General features: G+C 39.1%; 1 protein-coding gene across 11 annotated transcripts in view; it reads right to left on the reverse strand.

Moving 5' to 3' along the window:
• The window catches only part of APBB2 (amyloid beta precursor protein binding family B member 2), a 359,532-nt gene that overhangs the window by 214,994 nt on the left and 122,547 nt on the right, over nt 1-21,991 (reverse strand). For 10 of the 11 annotated variants that reach the window (XM_054688336.1, XM_054688339.1, XM_054688343.1 and 7 more), the window contains one exon: nt 17,133-17,234. The gene's annotated coding sequence lies outside the window, so the exon portion shown is untranslated. Of the gene's footprint in view, nt 1-17,132; nt 17,235-17,703; nt 18,078-21,991 lie in introns of those variants that run through there. The other variant, XM_054688338.1, reaches the window with a different exon arrangement.

A 21,991-nucleotide genomic window follows, 5' to 3' on the forward strand; every position in this document is an offset into this window, starting at 1 on the left:
TTGAGTTTATAAAACTATCTTCAAGAGTGAAAGGTCTGCGCAGGTAGTGGCCGGGAAGAGACTGGGGAGATAAAAGAGCCAAGCCCCTATTTCTCTTTCTTAATAGGAATTCAATGTTATATATTGAAAATTGAATAAAAGAAATATCAATATAAACAGATTAATTAGTTACATAGAAGTAAATATTAGAACTGACTGAATTGAAAACATCAAGCATGTGAGAAATGGAAAATGACAATGCAAATAAGCAGGCAGAAATTTATAAGCCATATAAGTATTATTGCAAATAATTTTTAAAAGGGTAGAAATGAATCAATAAAACATATAAACCATGCAATTATATAAGACAAATTGATAATGGAAAATTTCATTCATATCACAAGCAAGAAAACAGATAAATCTTAATCTGCTTCTTTGAGAGAAGCAAATTGTTAAAATTCAATTTAATACATTGTATCATATATACACTAAGTCCTGAATGTCCTCCATTAGTTCTTAGGAACCGACTTTAAGTGAAACCACATCTAGCTAAAACAGGTCCCAGAATAACAGTGTTTCATTCAACACTGGCCAGGATAGTTTTTTTCCCTCATCAATGTATAAAGGAAAATACTTTGGCCAACATAATGTTATTTAATTTTAACAATTTGCTGTAGTAAAGAATACATTGGTGAGAAGGCAAACGCCTAAGTCATCAAGTCACACTTCTAGCTTTAGTTAGCTCTTGGTAAAAGGGTCCCTGAACACCAGTGCACGAAGAAGAATAGTCCAGTGTTGTAATCATAGAGTTCATTAACCACAGCTTCAGATGGATAAACATGTTGACCACTCCTCTGCTCCCATAGCCCTTAGTATAGCTTCTTATAGAGATTTTTTACTGGAGTAAGAAAGGGTTAGAAAGTAACAGCAGTTGAATCTTTATTTAGGGCATTCCTCTTCAAGTGAGAATAGATAAGAGTCACATCTTTCAACACAGGCACAAACAGCTAAACCCACACCTTCCTAGACTCCCTTCCAGCTAAGACACCAGCACATGACAGCCTTGGTCAACCTTGAATTTAGAGGTAGAAACACAATGAGGTAGGAACAGGAAGAAATTATCCTGGGTGAGGAAAATTCCAACGTCCATTACCCAGAGGCAGCAGAGGCTGAGGTGACAGAGCTGGTATTCAGTGTCTGTTCCCAATGTCCCATGCTCAGTGACAGGGTCCACCCTGCATGGAAACTAATCATATACAATCTTGGCTATGAATCTGGCTGTGGAGTCTCTATTTGTAATTATCCTTTTCCAAATTCTAGTGGTTCCAGAAACTATCCAATATGTACTAATAAATTACTTATCTGCTTCAATCACTTAGCAAGTCTCCACTGCTGTGCTCTCTAAGACCCTGATTGATATGCTACCCCAGGATGCACAGGTGGAGACAGGTGGCTATTGAATGAAGTTAAGAATGAAACATTATATCCCTTAAAATATCAAAGCAGAACCAAGGACATTTATCCACAGGCAACACAGGTTACTTTTAAGGTAAAAATAAAACTGCTGCTAAAATGTATGTTAAGGAAGTTTTGAAAAGACTCATCTATTCTGCAAATTGTTTTCTCCAGTTAGAGAAACAAATTCCAAGTTTGAAACCACTAACTGACTTCACAACAAGCCATGGGAATGTAATCAGTTTGTGAATTGGACACTGCAACTATTTACATCTGGCAAAAGGCTCATGCTTATGATTCTTATTGTTGTGAGTGGAAAGAAGAGCATTGGGTGAGGAAGAACAATTTTCTGTCTTTCTACTTACAAAAGGACTTTTTGAGAAATGAAACCATTTGAAAACCAGTGGTCAAGAACTACATATGAATATGAAAATGCAAACCATGGTATCCACAGATTTATACTCAACTATAGAAACATCAATATTGCTGGAAAGCTGCATCCATCAGGTCAGAGGACTACAACATATTTATTTCCAAGCCTGAGAAAGCTGAACCCTAGGCAATTTATCTGCATGTTTCAGGCTAACCACACACATTCTGCAGATGAAGCTAGAATTTAAGATAGCTAACTTAGAACAAACTGTTTTTTTTTTTTTTTTTAGAGGCATGCTTTATTTATTTGTTTGCTGGTTTGTTTGTTTTGTTTATACATGCACTGGGTACAGACAGAAGCGCGGGAGGGTGAGAGAATTCACCAGAGCCAGAGCGGGGAGCAGAGCAGGCAGAAGGACCGAAGTACACTGCTGAGGGGAGCAGCGGGCGGCAGGAGAGGTCCGCGCGCCATGTGGGACCCTCCTCCTGTGGCCGGGGAGCAGCCGGGGATCGAACCGGTGCCGCAGAGGCCGCAGGCAGCTTCGCAACCCAGCGCTCAACCGCTGCGCCACCGGGGAGGCCCTAGAACAAACTGTTGATGTGACCAAAAGGGCTTCTTCGTAAAAGTCAAATGTATAATGACATTAATAGAAACATGGATACAAAGCAAGTTTCTCTCTGTGATGCCCCTTGTTTCTGAAAATGGAAGAAGTCTTTCATGGCAAAGCATTGCCACAGTTGTAGTGAATCATACAGAGTAAGATTATACCTATTCCATAAAGAAGGCCTCAAAATAAATGCACAGTCTGATGGCTACATAAAATTTCCCTTCCTGTGATACTTTTTAAAGACTAAGAGGTCAACCCCTCAGTCACAAAAGTTGGGATATAAATCACCTTGGGAAAAAGTGAATTTTAATTCAGTTGGTTATGTAAGCGCTACTTTAAATCCTATCAACTGTCAAACCATCTTTACTTCTGTGAAGTCAGATTCCATGAACTGTCTAATGGACACTGAAATAAGAGTTTCACTCCAATTGTCCAAGTGAATTACTACTCTCACCATATTGTCCGCCAAGTGCAGATGCTAGCTACTCTCACACTGTACCCATGTTAAATTTAAAAAGCTGAGATAAATTTATTTCAGTCAATCCCAGATTGTCTCCCACTTACCCTGCCTTGTTTAATTTGGGGACTCACAATGGCCAGTGATTCTACACAACAATATGTGTATGTATCCATGTAAATGTGCAAGTTAATCACCACATCTCTGAAAAGAACAGACATAATTCTGCTGTTTAAGATTCAGAAATAAAAAGAGAAGGGGTGGGGGATGGGTGGGTGGGGGTAATCCCAAGAAATCAGTCTCAAAAACTGTTTCCAAGGGCCTCCCTGGTGGTACAAGTGGTTGAGCGCAGCACTGTGAAGCTGTCCGCAGCCTCTGCAGTGCCAGTTCGATCCCCACCCAGCCACAGAGCAACCCACATGGCGCAGCAGACCTCTCCTGCCTCACCCTCTGCTCCCCTCAGCAGTGTATTTCAGTCAGTCTGCCTGTTCTATTCCCCACCTGTTCCTGGTGAATCCTCTCACCCTCCTGCACATCTGGCCTGTACCCCAGTTCTTGTATAAATAAAATAATCTTTAAAAAAAACTGTTTCAAGACAAGCTCTTTTAGAAATTTTAAAACATACAGCAGCTTTTTATATACAAGTAAAAAGAGCAAATTCATAGCTAGTTAATGAACCTCAAATAAGAGAAACTTAAATGGCTACTTTCAAAACAGACTCATTGTATCCGAAGCCTGAGTTAATATTTAGCTATACAGAAATGTTTGTTTGGGAACTAGAAAGTAAAGAAATCAGCAAAAGGAAGAGGGAAGTCCTCCCTCTTCTAGGGCCTCTGATGTCTTTGATGCCTAGAATCTTTTCTAGATGTGCTGATGGTTAATGCTGGGAGTAAGTGGTGCTTCAGGACAGAAGCAGCCTTCTAGAGGGCTGGTGAGAATAGGCTTAGGTCTGGCATATCTAATAGTTAATTTTATGGAACACTTAGGGTTCTGTTAAAAATCACAAACAACTTCTATTGCTACAGAAAATTAAAGAATTCCTGTTCCCAAACTTGAGATATAGTGGAAAATGGGAAAATAGAATCCCCAATAAGATATCACAGCAGAGGCAGCAATGATTAGCAAGGTCCCCAAAGAAAAGGGAAACTTCTGGGCCAGGAATCCAGACAGGAAGTCGAGGCTCACCTCAGCATATGAAGATGGTGCTCTTTCCCAGCTGTCTACAAGAAGAAGGCATGAATTTAACTAGGAGACACAATGGGTATTCTTGCAAATCATCTGAGGCTAAATACAGATTCTTGATACCGACTCTACAGGCTGACACTCAGTACTGTGTGTACTGTGACAACTATCCTAAAAGCTTCCAGTCAGCATCCTTCCGACTGACCACACACTGGTCCTTACCTAAGTTGAATTCCATTGTCAGTATCTGCTATGGTTTCCTAAGCCTGGAAGAACACTACCTTTGTGTTATACACTTGGCATTTATTCCAGGTTTAGGGATGACTATCCTAATAATAAACTGAGCAATAGATATTATTATTCTCACTTTAAAGGCTAGAAAAATTGAGGATCAGAGGAAGAACTCATCATCCACAGTTCCGGCCAGTGACAGAGTCAGACTTTAAATTCAAATTAACAGCATATCATAGAATAGTAGATTCAGATTCCCTCAACTTTGGAAATCTACCCCTTACTCAAAGATAACACTGCAGGGAACAAGTAACTTTAAGGTTGAAGATAAATGTATCAATATCTCATTAAAATATTAGTATGTGAAACACTGATGATAAGCATGACTTTAATCCTACACCCAACTCTCACACGGCAATTATTGACAAGGATTCCCTGAATACCTAAAACAGTTAAATCTATCTCTATGACAAAATACTAGTTTGTTTCTATAAATCCACGTATGTGAACATGAAACCAATTTAAGCCTACTTATTAAGAGAAAAACCCCAACATACATTTATTCATGTTCCTGTGGTCCCTAAGCAAATGTCTCATTTGATTAAAATATTACCACCCTTTTACCAAAAGGTACAATTTAACAGAAGATATAAGAGGAAAGTCTGAATTTAACAATTTCCCCTCCACTCATTTCTTTAACCCCTTGACAAAACTTCAGTTTTAAGAAATAATTCTTTTACTTTCTACTTAGAGACAAGTGAAAGTGTATCTAAATTAAATTACCGGGGGCTGCCCCAGTGGTGCATCGGTTGAGCGCTGGGTTGCGAAGCTTCCCCGCAGCCTCTGCAACAACGGTTCGATCCCCGGCCGCTGGGCGAGGGTCCCACATGGCGCGCAGACCTCTCCTGCCGCCCACTGTTCCCCTCAGCAGTGTACTTCTTCACTCTGCTGTTCTACTCTCCACTCTGGCTCTGGTGAATTCTCTCACCCTCCCATGCTTCTGAATGTACTCAGTGCTTGTATAAATAAAAAAATAAATTTAAAATAATCATTCAAAAAAAAATTAAGAAAACTTTAAAATAATTAATTAATTAATTAATTAATTTAATTACCGGACCTCCCCGGTGGCACAGCAGGTTGAACACCTGAGCGCCGTGCTGTGAAGCTGTCCACAGCCTCTGCACGCGGGTTCGAGCCCAACCAGCCAGGGAGATACCCACATGGCGCGGCAGACCTCTCCTGTCTCATTCGCTGCTCCCCTCAGCAGTGTATTTTGGTCATTTTGCCTGTTCTGTTCCCCACTCTGTCTCTGTTGAATCCTCTCACCTCCCACACCTCTGGCCCGTACCCCAGCTCTTGTATAAAAATAAATAAATCTTTAAAAAAAAAATAAATTAATTAATTACATTACCACTGCTATGGAAACAGCTACACTCTAAATCAAAACCAGTGATGCTAGGATGCCAGATTCCCTAAACACAACTCATCATCATCATAACTTTCAAGTGTCCTTTCTCTCCTGGTTACAGCAGTCATTAGTTGTAATTAAAGTTCTTTTTGTTGAAATCATTTACTTCATTCTGTATCTGACTCTTTTCAGTAGTCATTTTCACTTCTTTATATTTTGTATGAGATCAGACACTAGCCTAATACTGTGATTTTACTAATACTATAGCCACACTAAGTTAATTCATCAAAGCAATTTTAATACTAATATGATTTTTTTTTTAAAATAATGCCACCAAATTTCCTTCTTACTAAGGTGGTAATTTAGTTTATCATCTAAACCAGAGCACCTAATATTGAAAGGGGGTGTTTTCAAAAATTAACTGAAAACAGGTATAGCTAGTAATGTACCAGCAAACCAAAACCTATGATGACCCCACATATTAAGAAACCAAATACTAAATTTAAAATCCCAAAGTCTCAAACAATAAGAAACATGTTTGAAAAGGGAGCCTGGACAGTAATTATGTGAGCAAAAAATCAGAAGAGTCAAATTAGAAGACCAAAAAGGCTAGTCTCTCTCAAGTACCCAAGAGCATTTCCAGATTCCCTAATCACAACTTCCCCCACTCTGGTCTGTCTTGGTTATTAAAGCAGTTTGTATATATGAATGAAGTTCATCAGATGTCACTTCTCTCCTTGTTTATCGGTTTATGTTATTGCCATGCTCACATTCCTCCTCAAAATTATCTTAATCTATCCCTCTCCCTAGGAGTTTCCTTTCACCTTTCTTCCCTATATTATTTTCCATATAAGCCAATCAACTAGAGGTCCTGGGCATTGCTTTTCACTATCAAGAATGACTTTATTTTTTATTTTTATTTTTTTACAGTTACAATTGATATTTTATTTTTTTATTCTTCATTCCTGTGTTTAATATTAAAATTGTCATTTATAATGCATTTTTCTTTTTTCTTTTTTTTAAATAATAAATTTTATTTTTATATTCTCCATACATTTGCAACCCCCCCATTCTGACCCCAATCCCTCCCCTCCCGCCCCCCACTCTCAGAGAAAGAATGACTTTAAATTGCAAAGTTAAGCAGACACTGTACCTCCCACATAAAATGAGGAATCCAATGCAGAATCAGAGTCCTCACCAGAGTAATTGTTCAAATACTTATTTGCAAGAAATTGTTCCAAACTCAATAGAGTTTCACTCCACCTCCATTTCTGCATGTCCTAAGTTGTTCCTAGCACAGAGTACAATTGTGGAGTCTTCAAAAAGCCACCCTGCTGTTCACTTTTAGGTAATTTATTAATGTAAAGAAATAAACAATTTTTGTGAAGGTGTCAAATTTCTACATCTTAAAAATTTTATAAAAATTGTCCCTCTCAATACACTGTAGCTTTGGGGGAAACAAATACCCTTCCATCCTATTTCCCCCTTGAAACTGGTGAGAGATTATATCTTTTCTACCACTAAATTTCCAGCACTTGAGATTGTCTAAAACAAAACAGGCACTCAATAAACATCTGTTGAATAAATGAATGAAGGAAGGAATCACGGTTTCCTTTTTTTTAATTTATTTATGCATACAAGAGATGGGGTGCAGGCCAAAGGAACAGGGGGTGAGGATTCACCAGAGACAGAGTGGGGCACAGAACAGGAAGACTGACTGAAATACACTGCTGAGGAGAGCCGTGGGCAAGATAGGAGAGGTCTGCTGCGCCATGTGGATAGCTCCCTTGCAGGCCGGGGATTGAACTCGTGCTGCAGAGGCTGCAGATAGCTTCATAGTGCTGTGCTTAACCCCTTGCACCACCAGGGAGGCCCGTTAGTTACTTTTTTCTTGATTCCAACTCAAGAGCCTCACTCCATCGATTAACTCCTCTTAAAGAGCATCACTGGTATTAACAGCTTTGGGGTCAGGCAAAACCCCAGTCAGTTAATAACAATGTGATTCTGCACCAGTTTTCTAACCACTCTCTGCCTTATTTTTCTTATCTATAAAATACAGATAGTACTATCTAGTTTGTATAGCTTTTTGTGGTATTTGTGAGATTTGAAAACAATTTATGCAAAGGGTCAGGTAAAAACCCAATGTTGATTGAAAGAATAAACTGCTATTCAGTTCCGTGTTTCCAGATGAAAATGCAACCTTCAAATCTAATTGGCCAAAGCTGATCTACATTCAGTCCATCTCTATACATCAAGAACCATAATATACAACTGGAATCTGCCCGCTGTTGAATATCAACGAATTTAACATCTGCTCTTAACTATAGGAAAACAACAATTAGCTCCCAAGTAAATTCAATCAGATTTTACTTTCCAAACTACAGCATCTAAATATCAAGGGATTACCAGTTTACAGCTAACTGAAGCTTTTCTTCAGGGATCACATAGAAGGAGAAAGCAACTCTGGAAATAGTGTTTAAAGTGAAAAAGGAACTCTCGTACCCTGCTGGTGGGAGTACAAACTGGTCCAACTACTATGGAAAGCTGTATAGAGATTCCTCAGACTACTAAAAATGGAGCTACCATATGACCCAGCAATTCCAGTCCTAGGGATCTACCCAAAGGACACAAAACATTAATTCAAAAGAATACCTGCACCCCTATGTTTATTGCAACACTAGGTAAGACTTGGAATCAACCCAAATGCCCAAAAATAGATGACTGGATCAAAAAGATATGGTATATATATGCAATGGAATAGTACTCAGCAATTAAAAAAAAAATGCCATTCACAACAACATGGATGGAGCTAGATGGGATTATGCTCAGTGAAATAAGTCAGAGGGAAAAAGAAAAATATCAGATGGTTTCACTTACAGGAGGAATATAGGGGAACCATAGGAGAGATCAAGGGGGAAAAAAAACAATAAAAAACACAACAAAACAAAACAACAATAAAGAGACAACTATAAATCAGAGACATCCTGCAGGGGAAGGGAAGAGAGAGGGATCAAAACGAGGGCGGGAATATAGTGATGGTGCACCTGTAAATTGGTGGTGGGAATTCTATGGGGATTACACCTGAGAAAAGAAAGCAAACATTGTCAAAAAACATCATCAACAACAACAACAAACAACGATGTAAAATATATACAAATAAATAATTTTTTAAAAAAGAGAAAAATATAGTATTAAAAATCAGCTTTTAAATACTTTTTTTTTAAAAAACCTCTTGCTTTTTACCATGAAGAATGCCCTTACTTTAAATTGCAAAACTAAGCAGTTGAAAACTACAAGAATAGCTTTGGTCTGAAGAGTCATTTTTACCCAACTTTCTTGCTCTTCCAGCAATCTGAGATATAAAACTTCAAAAGGGAATAACATCACAAATCTATATGCAATTTACACTTAGGAAGGAAAATAAACGGCTGTGACAGGCAGGCATAAGTGTTTCACTTCCCCCTCAGGCCAAGTAGTGGCCACTGGGAACAAGCAGCTCCCTGGAGTTCCATTTCCAGCACACCTGAGCTCACTCTACTCTCTGTGGGTCTATGAGAGCTATTTACAGGCCCTTACCTTTCTCTTTGCCAATAACAGCAACAGAGAAAAGCTCTGAAACTTTCCCCAGGGTTTGCTTTCTTTTCTCACAGTTCACTTGTGCTACTCTCCTAGAAAATGAAAGAAGCTAAGAAGTTTGGCAAAGCCCAGAAGCAATGTTGATCTCGAATAACATTTTCCATTTTCTTAAAAGCCATAGTTTCTGTCTCTTCTCAAGCGTATACAGTCGGAGCAATGCCTAAAGTGCGTCCTTAGAGTTCCCCAAAGTTGTGTCCTTAGAGTCACGCTAGGATAAGCCCAGGCTAAAATACTGAAGCATCATCTTCTACTCGACAAGCTCACAACTACAAGGTTCCTCCCATCTGGATGTGCATTTCCTTCCCTGCCTCTTAATTTTCAGTGAACTAGCAAGAGGTTCTTATCACAACCTGTTTTCTTACCCATCTTCAACTTACAGGTTATGTGACCTTCGTTCCTGCCGAAGGTCAGAGAGTGCACAAACTGAGAACCTGGGATGTGAACCTGTAGCTCCAGCAAGGCACAGGGCAGGATCTCTACGATCCGGGCAGACAGGTAAAGGAGAGTCCTGGAGCCCTCAGTGCCTTTTCAGGCTTTTTACAAGGCAGGGCGCCTGGATGTTGGCAGGCCTCCCAGTCGCCAGTGAGTCTCCACTCTCTCTAGGTTCTCTGGCGTTCTCTCATGGTCTCTGCGTCTCCTTTGCTGCTCTGCTGCTCTCGTTCTAGTTCTCGTTTTCATTCTTCTATTCTCATTTTTTCTTCTGTTGCTCTTACTGCTGGCATCCCCATGACGCTGCCCTTATAAGCTCAGTCTCAGCCTAGGTGTGCCCACCTATGCATGCCCACACCCAGCTCCAGATGTCCACCATCAGGCACATGTAGGACGGCAGGGATCCATCATTAATGCCAATGGTGGGAGGGCGGACAAGCCTGATAATTTTCACTTAACCTACAGGCCGTAAGCAGTGAGACCCCAGGGCCTATGATGGTCAGGCCCGAACCAGGAAAGCACATCTCCAATGTCTAAACCTGAGTATAGCCAGGACCAAACAAGAGAGACCATCAGCAAAAGGGCCCCATGGAGTTTGACAAACTGAGGTCTTTATACACATGAATGACAGCCTCAAACATTCTTATGGTCTCAAAAATATCATTTAAGCATTGAGTTTTATTTTTTTTTTAAATATTTTTTATTTATTTGTTTATTTATTTATATTTATACATGCACTGGGTACAGTCAGAAGCGGGGGAGGGTGAGAGAATTCACCAGAGCCAGAGTGGGGAGCAGAGCAGGCAGAAGGACCGAAGGACACTGCTGAGGGGAGCAGCGGGCGGCAGGAGAGGTCTGCGCGCCATGTGGGACCCTCCTCCGGTGGCCGGGGAGCAGCCGGGGATCGAACCGGTGCTGCAGAGGCTGTGGGCAGCTTCGCAACCCAGCGCTCAACTGCTGCGCCACCGGGGAGACCCAAGCATTGAGTTTTAGACCTGCCACACCAATGATGCTGCAAGCACAACCTTAGAGCCTCCATAAAGGAATCGCATAAAGTGCTTTTTGGTCTTGGTTTCAGTTTTCGACAGCAAGCTACAAACTGAATTTTTAGATAAAGTGGCTATTAGGAATTTCCTGAAATTTAGTACTCAATCTAGATATCGAATTGAAATCCAATGACTCCTTTTTAAATTCTACTTCATTATAACTGAAGCTTTAAATAATTTTAAAAATTGGGCCTCCCTGGTGGCGCAAGGTGTTAGGATGCAACCTATGAAGCTCTCAGCAACCACTGCAGCACAAGTTCGATCCCCGGCCACCAGGGAGGCACCCACAGACCTCTCCTGACTCGCCCACTGCTCCCCTCAGCAGTGCACTTCGGCCAGTCTGCCTGTTCTGCTCCCCACTCTGTCTCTGGTGAATCCTCTCACCCTCCGGTGCCTTTGGCCTGTACTCCAGTTCTTGTATGCATAAATAAATAAATATGTAAGAAAATAAATAAATAATTTAAAAATCACTAAATTTTAGGAAACATAAAAATCTTACAGATAATTTGATCAATGTCTATTTTGTTGAACAAGGATTTATAAAAGGGAGAGGAAATGAAGACTGGACCCCATTCCTCAAGATCATACAGTCTGGTAAATTAAATGAAACGCTATATAGAACTATGGCCTAATTCAAGTTAAAAATAAAAGATAAACCAGGATATGTTATCAGAGAGATTCAAGTAGGGTAGTAAGGGAGTTTACCATATAGAAAGATTACTTGGAGCACAGAGTGGTGGTTCAGAGTCAGAAAGATGAGAGTTCCTGGCTGAATGACATTAGATGAGTGATTTAACCTCCTGCGTCTCAGTTTCAAAATCTTCAAAATGAGACAATAACACCTACCTCTCAGAGACTGATGCAGAATAAAATAAAACATGTAAAGTCCTTTTTTTCTCATGTTTTTGTATAAGAAAAAACATAAAGTTTATATTAACATAAAAACGGATATATAATGCATTGCAATATACATAACCCTTGTAGCACGCTTGCAAAGTAATGAGACTTGTGAATTGGTCTTGTAGTCATGTTTCAAACATAACAACCATAAAGTTCTTTCTAATACAGTTCCCAGCACACTCTCATAGCCAGACGACTGCTAGCAGCAGCTTCCAGAATCACACTCACTTTTCCATCTCTAAAGTCTAGTCCTCACTTATCAGTGCCCCTTAACCAGTATGTCCAAGGCCTGACCAGATCTGCTATTCTTAAAGATGAGGATTTAGACTTTGAGAGCATGCGGAATGTGCCTGACATCATACAGTTACTAAAAAGACCACAGGTCCACATGCAGAGGCCTATCCCCGGAGCACACAGTTCTTTCTTTGTCTAATCTCTCATTCTATGAGCATTAAAAGACAAGTTGAGGAACCTCCCTGGTGGTGCAAGGAGTTAAGCGTCAGCACTATGAAGCTATCCAAAGCCACTGCAGCACAAGTTCGATCCCTGGCAAGGGAGTTGACCCACATGGTGCAGCAGACCTCTCCTGTCTCACCCGCTGCTCCCTGCAGCAGTATATTTCAGTACATCTGCTTGTTCTGCTCCCCATTCTGTCTCTGTGAATCCTCTCACCCTCCCCCTCACATCTCTGGCCAGCACCCCAGCTCTTGTATGCATAAATAAATAAATCTTAAAAAAAAAAAAAAAAGCCGTGCATTTTCCTGCACAAAGTTTAAAAGGCACCTATTCTGGACTGGCCCAGGCCCAAGAGACCACAGCTTGGTGAGTAACATGCTAGGTAGTTACCAGTTTCTGCCCACAACAACTCAAACACACCCTTGTGCAGTGGACAATCTGCACAACCTCAGAACACAGCCCTGGATCTTCAATCTCCAGCTTTTACTTTTTCAGTCTGTATTCCATGCTGCCACCCAAGTGGTCTTAGGCAGCTCCATTCTCATTATGTCTGAAAACTCTGAGGACTATTTATTGCTTAGAGCCCCTGAGTCTCTAGTGTGGCATGCCTGTGGCCCCTCATCCGGGCACCAGCCAGTCTTCATCACAAAGCCTGCTCTTCTTTCCACGGGCCCCGTGCTCCAGCTCAGTGCAGTTCCCGCCACTCTCTGCTCAGGCTGCTGGCTTCCATTTCTCCACACCTCAGCACATGCTCGCTGGACACTCTACAACTCTCCCCTTTTTGTCTTCTACCTCCGTCCACAAGACCTATCTCAATGCCAGGTCAACACACTGTAGCCAACACATTTCCTGATTCCTCAGCTGAAATGACGGCCTCCCTGACTGTGTGAATGTGAACAAGGTACCTCCCCCTGGAGTTTCAAGAACCGTCGGGGGTTCCTGAAAAGACTGTGAGAATCAAGTGACTTACTGCTGTGGCTTCCACATTGTTCGGACAGAGTAGCTGTCTTAGGGCAAAATAACAAGACACCTGGATACAGTCAACTGTATCATGTGAGCTAAGAACCTGCTCTTAGGGGAAATTATGACTACATGAAAGGTATACAGGTTTCCAAATATGGAAAGTATGTATGTGTTTGTCTGTGTACACACGTCTACCTTCTTTTTTTAAAGATTTATTTATTTATGCATACAAGAGCTGGGGTACAGGCCAGAGGTGGGGGGAGGTGAGAGGATTCACCAGAGAGAGAGAGGGGAACAAAACAGGCAGACTGACTGAAGTACACTGCTGAGGGGAGCAGCTGGCGAGTCAGGAGAGGTCTGCTGTGCCACGTGGGTTGCTCCCACGTGGGGATCGAACTCATACTACTGAGGCTGCGGATCACCCTATAGTGCAGTGCTCAACCTCTTGGGCCACCAGGGAGCCCCACGTCTACCTTTTTTAAAAAATCAATGGTCTGGGCTCCCTGGTGGCGCAGCGGTTGAGCGCTGGGCTGCGAAGCTGCCCGCAGCCTCTGCAGCGCTGATTTGATCCCTAGCCCCGGGGCGAGGGTCCCACATGGCGTGCAGACCTCTCCAGCTGCCTGCTGCTCCCCTCAGCAGTGTACTTCGTCAGTCTGCCTGCTCTGCTCCCCACTCTGGCTCTGGTGAATTCTCTCACCCTCCCATGCTTCTGACTGTACCCAGTGCTTGTATAAATAAATAAATAAATCTTTTAAAAAAAAAATCAATGGTCTAAGTTTATTAACCTGCAATTTATGAACTTTTCACCCATTTGCTAATTTAACTTAAATAGTATTAGTAGATACCACAAGCTTAAGAAAATAAAATGAAAGAAAAACACTTAAAGATTAGAAAATATAATTCACAACTTATTTTGGAGGGGCTAGGTCAATAAATATCATTACTGGAATTTAACAATCAAACACAGAACACCAGCCCACTGCTTGTCACAAAGGACATGAGGAATAAAAATTATTTGAATTCTGAATTTGAAACTCAAAATTGTTTGAAAGCAAGAGTATATCTCATTCATTATTGAATAATGAGCTCCTAACACAGTGCCTGGCAATAGTTGTGTAACAAATATTGGCTTAATAAATGAAATTCAAGCTGAGAAAGCATGCAAAAGTTTATAAAACGTTTTGCATCTCCAATTAATTTAGATTGCAGTTCGTTCTAATAAATAATATTCCAAAGTCTATGAGATGTTCCTTCTGTACCCACCACCTCGTCTACGAAGCTACACCGGCGCTATTTAGAGTTTCTTGGGAGGGAGCTATATGTAGGTAGAATCCTTCTGGAGGCACAGAAATATTGATGAAGGCAGCTAAGCAGGAGGAACATGTCACCTGCACTGTAATACAACAAAGAGACCAAGGAAGACACAAAGCTTTATACACAGTACCTGCCAGACACTAACACAATTTTGAACACAAGCCACCTATTCAGAACATGACTAACTAGAGTAAACACTATAGAAATTACAGAAGGTGAATCCTGATGTATTCTCTGTGTACAGATAAAAAACCTACACCACATATTTCACATATTTATATTTCTTTCTAACTGAAAGCCAGACAAGCTAAAATGAAACAAAAAGCTAAGATCCAATTACTTCGTGTTCACTAAAAATTATATTGCAGGTAAATATTTATTCTCACAAATAGTCACAATAGAGATAGATATCAAACAATTTATAGTATATACGTTTCTGGTATTAGCATAAAAATAAACATGTATGTGTTAAATAGGATAATAAAAGAGAAGCTATTTTTCCTTATTTTAAAACAATCCTAACTTTGACAATATTACTGACTCCAATTTCTAGACATTTACCCCAAATGAGAGGATTCTAAAACAAGAGGACTTTGAAAATACATTTGTACAGAACAAAAGGGAGTCATAAAGCAGTGTGGAGGTTGTATGGGTTCAGAATTTTTCCCTAAAACCGTGCACTGCTTCCCCAAAAGAAATCACCAATCCACTCGAGCACCCTTTACAGCTTTTAAAGTGCTGTGAGCACGTCCCACATGACTTTGATAAATTGCAGAAAGGACTCCCCCCTTCTCCCTCCATCCCCCATTCTCCCTTAATGCTAACTTCTATAAAACTAGTCCTTCGGGATCAGATTTATGTGGAGCATACTTATGCATTATAACCTCCCACTTCTTTTTTTAAAATCAGAGGTGAAAAATAAACATCCATCTGTGCATATAAATATCCATCTATGACACCAGCTTTAGTAAACAGGGCTCTTTTTGCCAAGGTCCCTCTGGTACCAGGGGCTGTCGCTAACTTACTATTGTGAACAGAACTCCCACAGATGCCTTGCCTCTGCAACGTGGAAAAATAACTTTTACAACAAAGTCACAAAGGGAATATTTTGCTATAATGGATGGAAACTATTTCACCAGAGACTATATTAAACTTTAAAGAGATGCTAAATTATTTGAAAAGCAGTTTAAGTAGCTTTCTTTCTGGGACTAAGTTAGATTTCCTAGCTAAACACCACTGCAAATATCTGGATACTGAAGCCCAGAGAATTAATCTTTTGCCCTTTTCATTGCATTTCTGTGGTCAGAGTGATGACTTCTAACATAATCCTCTTTTAAATATCCCTGGAACAACACCACCTTATAGGATTTCCTTTATTTTAAGGTTAGTATGTGAATACAAGACTACAAAATTCAACGAATAAACTATCATTTATAAAAATCTCATTGACAATAGTATTTCACTACTGCAAATATTCACTGTAACAAAAAATGATACAAAGTCCTTGCTTTCGATGAATTTATGCTTTAACAGAGATTTACTTGATGGTTGACAGGAATTATATTTGTGATGTGTGTATACTCTGTGTGGGGGTGTATAATATTTCTTCAGTACAAATATCTTAACTTTAAACAAACTTCATACACTAAAGACTCTTACCTGATTATAATTATTATAAAATAACACAATTTAATTGTAAGTAAATTTATAGTAAATACAATATAGCAAGAAAAATTGATATTATTTAATGCTACTATGGAACTTCTAGTGCAAAGTCCTTTTCTGTCTTCTTTTGTCTTAGACATGTTTCTGCAGACCCATCTGTACTGTCAGAAATATAGGGGAACTGAAAGGCCCAAGGCATAAAGTTTAATAAACATTCCCATAATTTAATGGACAAATAGTTCTGTTGTCAATGATATTATTTCTGGAGTGTGTGTGTGTGAGAGAGAGAGAGACAGACAGACAGACAGACAGACAGAGAGAGAGATCATACTTCTAAGTAGTAACTACAAACAATGTAAATTGATGTAAGTGATGTTACTATCATTAAGATCGATTTTACCTTTCAAAATATCGGAGAAAAAGACTGAGCATTTTTTTCTAAAAGACAGCAAAATCATTCATACAAAGTGTCTCAATCTGAATACCTTAGAGTACCAGAAGAAAGTTTTACAACAATGAAACTGGTAGATGTACCAGTTCTTCCAAATTCAAGCTACACAAGGGATTTACTGAATGAGTGACTCTACTTATGCATGTACCCTTTCAGACAAGTACCAAATGGGTTTACCTTTTTGGACAAGTAGCAAATGGATTTCACGTGTTCTAAAAACTCAGCTCCAAAGAGCCTATCCAAAATACCTGAAAATCTTACACACCTGGAGCTCAGAAAACTGGACTCACTTTTCTGTTCAGTTATAATATGCTGCTTTAAACTATAATTCATCTATTACACACTTGATAAAAGGTTTGATCACAACCCTGAGGAATGAGTTTTGAAACACAGAAGAAATGGCCCAATGCACAAATTTATACTAATCTCTTGGAAGATTTGTTTTTAAAGTTCTCCTGAGTCCCTTTCCTTGAGAGGACATAACCTTACTAAGCCAGAAAAAAACTAGAAAACTCACAAACCCCTTATTAACTTTTTACAATATAATGACTGAAAAAAAGTAAGTTGGAAAATTACTTACTTTGCCCAGGTCTTTGGTACAAAGCTCAGAAGGCAAGCTCCTTTTGCCCACAAAGTCTGTTAATTGAGCAATCACTCAGTGAGGTCAGGCAGCCAAATACATCTAGAAATCACGTAGAGAAAAAAAGTTAAAATTCAAAGCCGAATTAGAAATTAAAAATCAAAACACCCCATTTGCTATTCAAAGTCTCTACATAATTAAAACAGATTCCATTGGCACAACTAAATAATGTGCTATGTTATTTTTCTTTCAGAATAATACTAACAAGGCTTGCTAAATCTAGATTGTAGTTTGATCTGTCATCTTTTTATTAAAGTTCCTAAAGTAGGAACCAGCAAGGCTTCTTGGCAACTGCTCATGACAAAAATGTCCTTCTCAGGGAGTGATAAAAAGCAAGTGAGGGAGGATCTGCACTTCTAATTATACTGTGACTTGGGAAGAAAGGTCTCCCGAAATCACACTCGCCTGCCCCACCTTCCAAAGATGAGCTCATCTCACAAACACAGAAGTGGTTGTAAATAGAAGTGAACAATAACAAGTTAAAGAAAATGATCAACAACTTCAAAATGACCTTCAAATGTATTCACTTAAGAACATTTCACATTTGCAGGGGAGTGAAAATGATTAGAGTCCTGTTAGTTCTTTTTCTAATAAAACTGAAAATCCAAAAATTCTCCAGGAGAATAATAACCTCACTTAAAACCTAAGCTACTTCTCCAGCAATCCTGCAAATGAATACATAGGTAAGAGCTCATTAATAAGACTGAAAAATTTGAGTAGGGAAAAAAGATGCCACAGTGGTAAACCATAGCCTGAAGTTCCACCCATGAGCTCATCCAATCTGGATCTTATGTTAGATGTAACTCTAAGAAGCATGACAAACTCATTTAAAAGCCACAAGAGATTGAGAAATGGCTCAATTAAGAGGCAGGAAGCACTTCTGCAGTAGACAGTCATAACTGCCAAACACACAGAATTCCAAAAACACCAAGAGGCATCAGTTATTATTGTTGATACTGTTACTATCGACACTTACACAGTTGTGTTGACTCTTCTGCCAAATGCTCCTCTAACTGTTTTAGGTATATTAACTCTATTTAGGCCAAGCAGAATATCCCCTAGACATTACCAAATTACCACACAGTACATTCAGTTCTACTATAAATAAAGCATGTGTTTGTGCCAAGGTTGATATAGGAGGGAACAATTTGAGCATCACTAGACATTCATTCACGTTTGTTTACGCATGATTTGGCTACAAGCAACAAGAGGAAATCACAGGAGACTGTACCCCTAGGCGGAACTCCCCATATTAGATACACAGAATGCACATCACCCATGTCTCAAACATCTATCTAGATGATCTGTTTTGACCAGTGTCAAGAGCCACACCCACCCACATTGGATGTCCCAGCTCTCCCGCCAATTTCAAGTAACCTTTCTTCCACCACTTCACAATCACTCACAAGCAGCAACCCTTCCAAGGCTTTGGTCTACAAGAAAATGTCAGGACTTTGTCAGGATAAAATGATATAGTTATTGTATTTCATTTTTAACCTCCTCATATTTATAAATTTGTGCTCAGTTCCTATCTTACTTTTTATAATGTGTCACTGATAAAGATGTTGGAGTGTTGTGTCCCTGCCCCTATTTTTCCCATAAGTGCTGTGGTTTTTTGCTGCATGATTTTGCATAGCATGGTGGTCTTCAGAAACACATACCTGGAATTTAGCAGAACTGACTGTGCAATAACTATTGTTTTACAAGGATGCTTGATGTTTAAGCCAGAAGGGGTTTAAATTGTGATTTTCATATTTTCTTCAATTAGTGAGGACAGCCGCTTATGTAATCTATTGCATATACATTCAAAATGTTTACAACTACCAAGTAGAGACTCTGAAGGGTCAATTTCAGTTAAGTGAAACTTTTATTTGCACATGTTACATAAATGAAGTGTTACTGCGCCATTGTAACAGACCAAGATGGTGGTGCTATAAAGGCAGATTCTTGCAGAAAAGAGGGCTTCACCATAATTGGAAAGAACAAGTTTAACTGAATTATTTTTCATTCCTTGAAACTAATAAATTGGGGGAAAAACTCTGAATTTATCCTCTAAATGATCAAGAGATGCGCGAAGACATGTACAGAGATGTTTACTATTATAATATCATTCTAAGTTATTTTTTAAATATCCAACAATGGCTAGTTTTTAAATTCTGTAGAATATTTAAGAAAATGGGTAAATGTTTTAAAGCAGTGCTCACTGACACAGCAGACTATAAGGGAGTATGTTTAATACAGTCCCAATTTTGTTTAAAAGTACCTATAACTAGAAAGAAAAAGACTAGAAGTCAATATTTGAATAGTGGCTAAAGTAGTAAAATTAAAGTAATTTTCATTTCTTTGCATATTCCTGTGGTAGTGAAATTTTCCATAATAATTATATTTAAAACTATAATTAATTTAAAATTATATATATATAATTTATATATAAAAACAATAATACATCATGTGAAAATGGGACAAGGGAATTTTGGTGCCTCTTTTTATTTTCACTTTGATTTCACATGTGATTTCAGCCAGTAGAATGAAGTCAGTGTGGGAACGTGGACCCCAGAGACTTCCTTCTTAAGTATTAACAGATCTAGTCACATGTTTTAGCCCCTGAAAATGTTTTCTGTCACAACTCAAAGGTAAATACAGTCACAAGAGGGATGTTTAAAGTACATAAATCTAATACAGAGGTCAAAATATAATTTGCTTTTACTAAGTCATGAATTTAGTAAGCAAATCCTGAAGAAAGACGATTGTTAAGTTACATAATTGTATACAAGTTGTCTTAATGTCTAAAAGAAATTTCATTCTGAATGAAGACACTGTACTCTGGATAAAGCTTATTTCAAATAAGAGCAAAATTAAAGGAATACAAGGAATATACTGGACATAGGGACAACTGATCCCTTTCTTAGAAAATAAAGAGCTTGATCTATATGATGTCCAAAAGAACCCAGTTATACTAAAATTTCCTAACAGCGCAACTTGACTTTGAAATAATCTATTTGTCAAAAAAAAGGTGAGTCACAAGTGTGCTTTAGTTCAATCCCATAGGCTGACATCGCATGAGAACTGAATAATAAGGGGGTCAAAGCACTCAGGGGTCAAAGCCAATGTAGCACTACCTGCCACCACACACCTGAGTTGTCTCAGCTGCCCTCTGCTAACAGCACATTTACATTTTTAGTTTAACCTTCCCAACATACTGTACACCCACCAATCTTTTGATGAGAGCAGTTGCTTTAATCTGATTCTCCATTCCTAAGACCAAAAGTTAGTGATTTTGTGGGAGGGAGGCTTTGTTTCACAAAATTACAAACCATCTGTAACATGTCAGGTACATATCTGAATACTAATCATTTCCTTCTGTACAAATTATAGATGTAGTAGTCTTTTTTGTTAGTTTCACTTCATTTTTTAATTCCAAAAGTATTGACTTCAATAAAAAACAAAGAAAAAGAAAATCCTTATGTTTCAAATTTGCTGGCACTTTTAAACATTTGCTAGGAAATGAAAACAAAAGCTACTAGCTTCATGTTTTGTTTTGTTTGTAAAATCGAAACAGCACACACAAACATCCTAATAATTGTATTATCTATGAAAAGAGATCAGAGAGAAGACATTGAGTTCCAAAAAAACCAGTCAGTTCAAGTTCAAGATTCCCCTCAGAGACTATCATTTTATCGAAAGCATGTTGGTTACTTTGGAAAATAACACTGAAATTCTTGGCTTTTGTGTTTCACCAGTTTCTGCTAAAATGCTGTACCCAGCATTTTAATAATTTGCAACCAAATATAAACAGCAAGTAATTCAGATACTATATTCAATTATGAGTATTCAAAATAAAAACTATAAATTTTAATTTTTAAAAGAAGAAATACAGAACTGTAGCTATCTCTACATACCTCACACTGACTCTGAAAATAAAAGAGCATTATGGGACTTTCAATATGGAAACTGTATTTCTTAAATTGCTTTAAGAATTAGCATATGTATAGCTTGGGGGAATACACTCTCTTTGCATTACCAGATATAAAAAAAGACAACCAATTTTCAGAATCTACCTGGAAAACCAGCATAAATTATTTTCTCAGGCTCTTTAGTCACCCCGGGGGCAGAATTCCAATGTAACCTAAGTTGATCTTTGGCACCATTACACTTCCCCTTTTGCATCACTGGGCCACTTCCAGTGCAAAGCCCAAAGACTTTTCATGGCTTCCTCTGTGTGTGTGTGAGAGAGAGAGAGAGTGAGAGACAGAGAGACAGAGAGATAGAGACAGAGAGAGTGAGAGAGAGAGACAGAAAGAGACAAAGACAAAGAGAGAAACAGAGACAGAGAGATTCACAGAAAAACAAGAGACAGTAGCCAAATAGTCACAACGAAGGGAAAAAAAAAACCCAGTAACCATGACTACATGTAGTCTCTACCCCACCTAAAGAGACATCAGAAAGGAGTTTTTGCTTGAAAGGAAACTGACATAAATAGGAATATAGTCCATTGGTATTGAAGCATTTAGCCTACTTTTCAAAAAACTTTCTCCAAATCATTTCTCTTCTAAAATAGTTAATGGTTATACACTGGGAGGAAGAAGACTGGAAAAAGTGGGGTCCCTGGTGGTGCAAGGGGTTAAGCATCAGCATTATGAAGCAATCCACAGCCACTGCAGCACGAGTTCCATCCCCAGCAAGGGAGCAACCCACATGGTGCGCAGACCTCTCCTGTCTCTCCCCCTGCTCCCCTCAGCAGTGTATTTGTCAGTCTGCCTGTTCTGTTCCCTACTCTGTCTCTGGTGAAGCCTCTCAAC

This window comes from Talpa occidentalis, unplaced genomic scaffold (assembly GCF_014898055.3).
Source record: "Talpa occidentalis isolate TD23 unplaced genomic scaffold, MPIMG_talOcc4v2.1 talOcc4.6, whole genome shotgun sequence".
NCBI classification, from domain to species: Eukaryota; Metazoa; Chordata; class Mammalia; order Eulipotyphla; family Talpidae; genus Talpa; species Talpa occidentalis.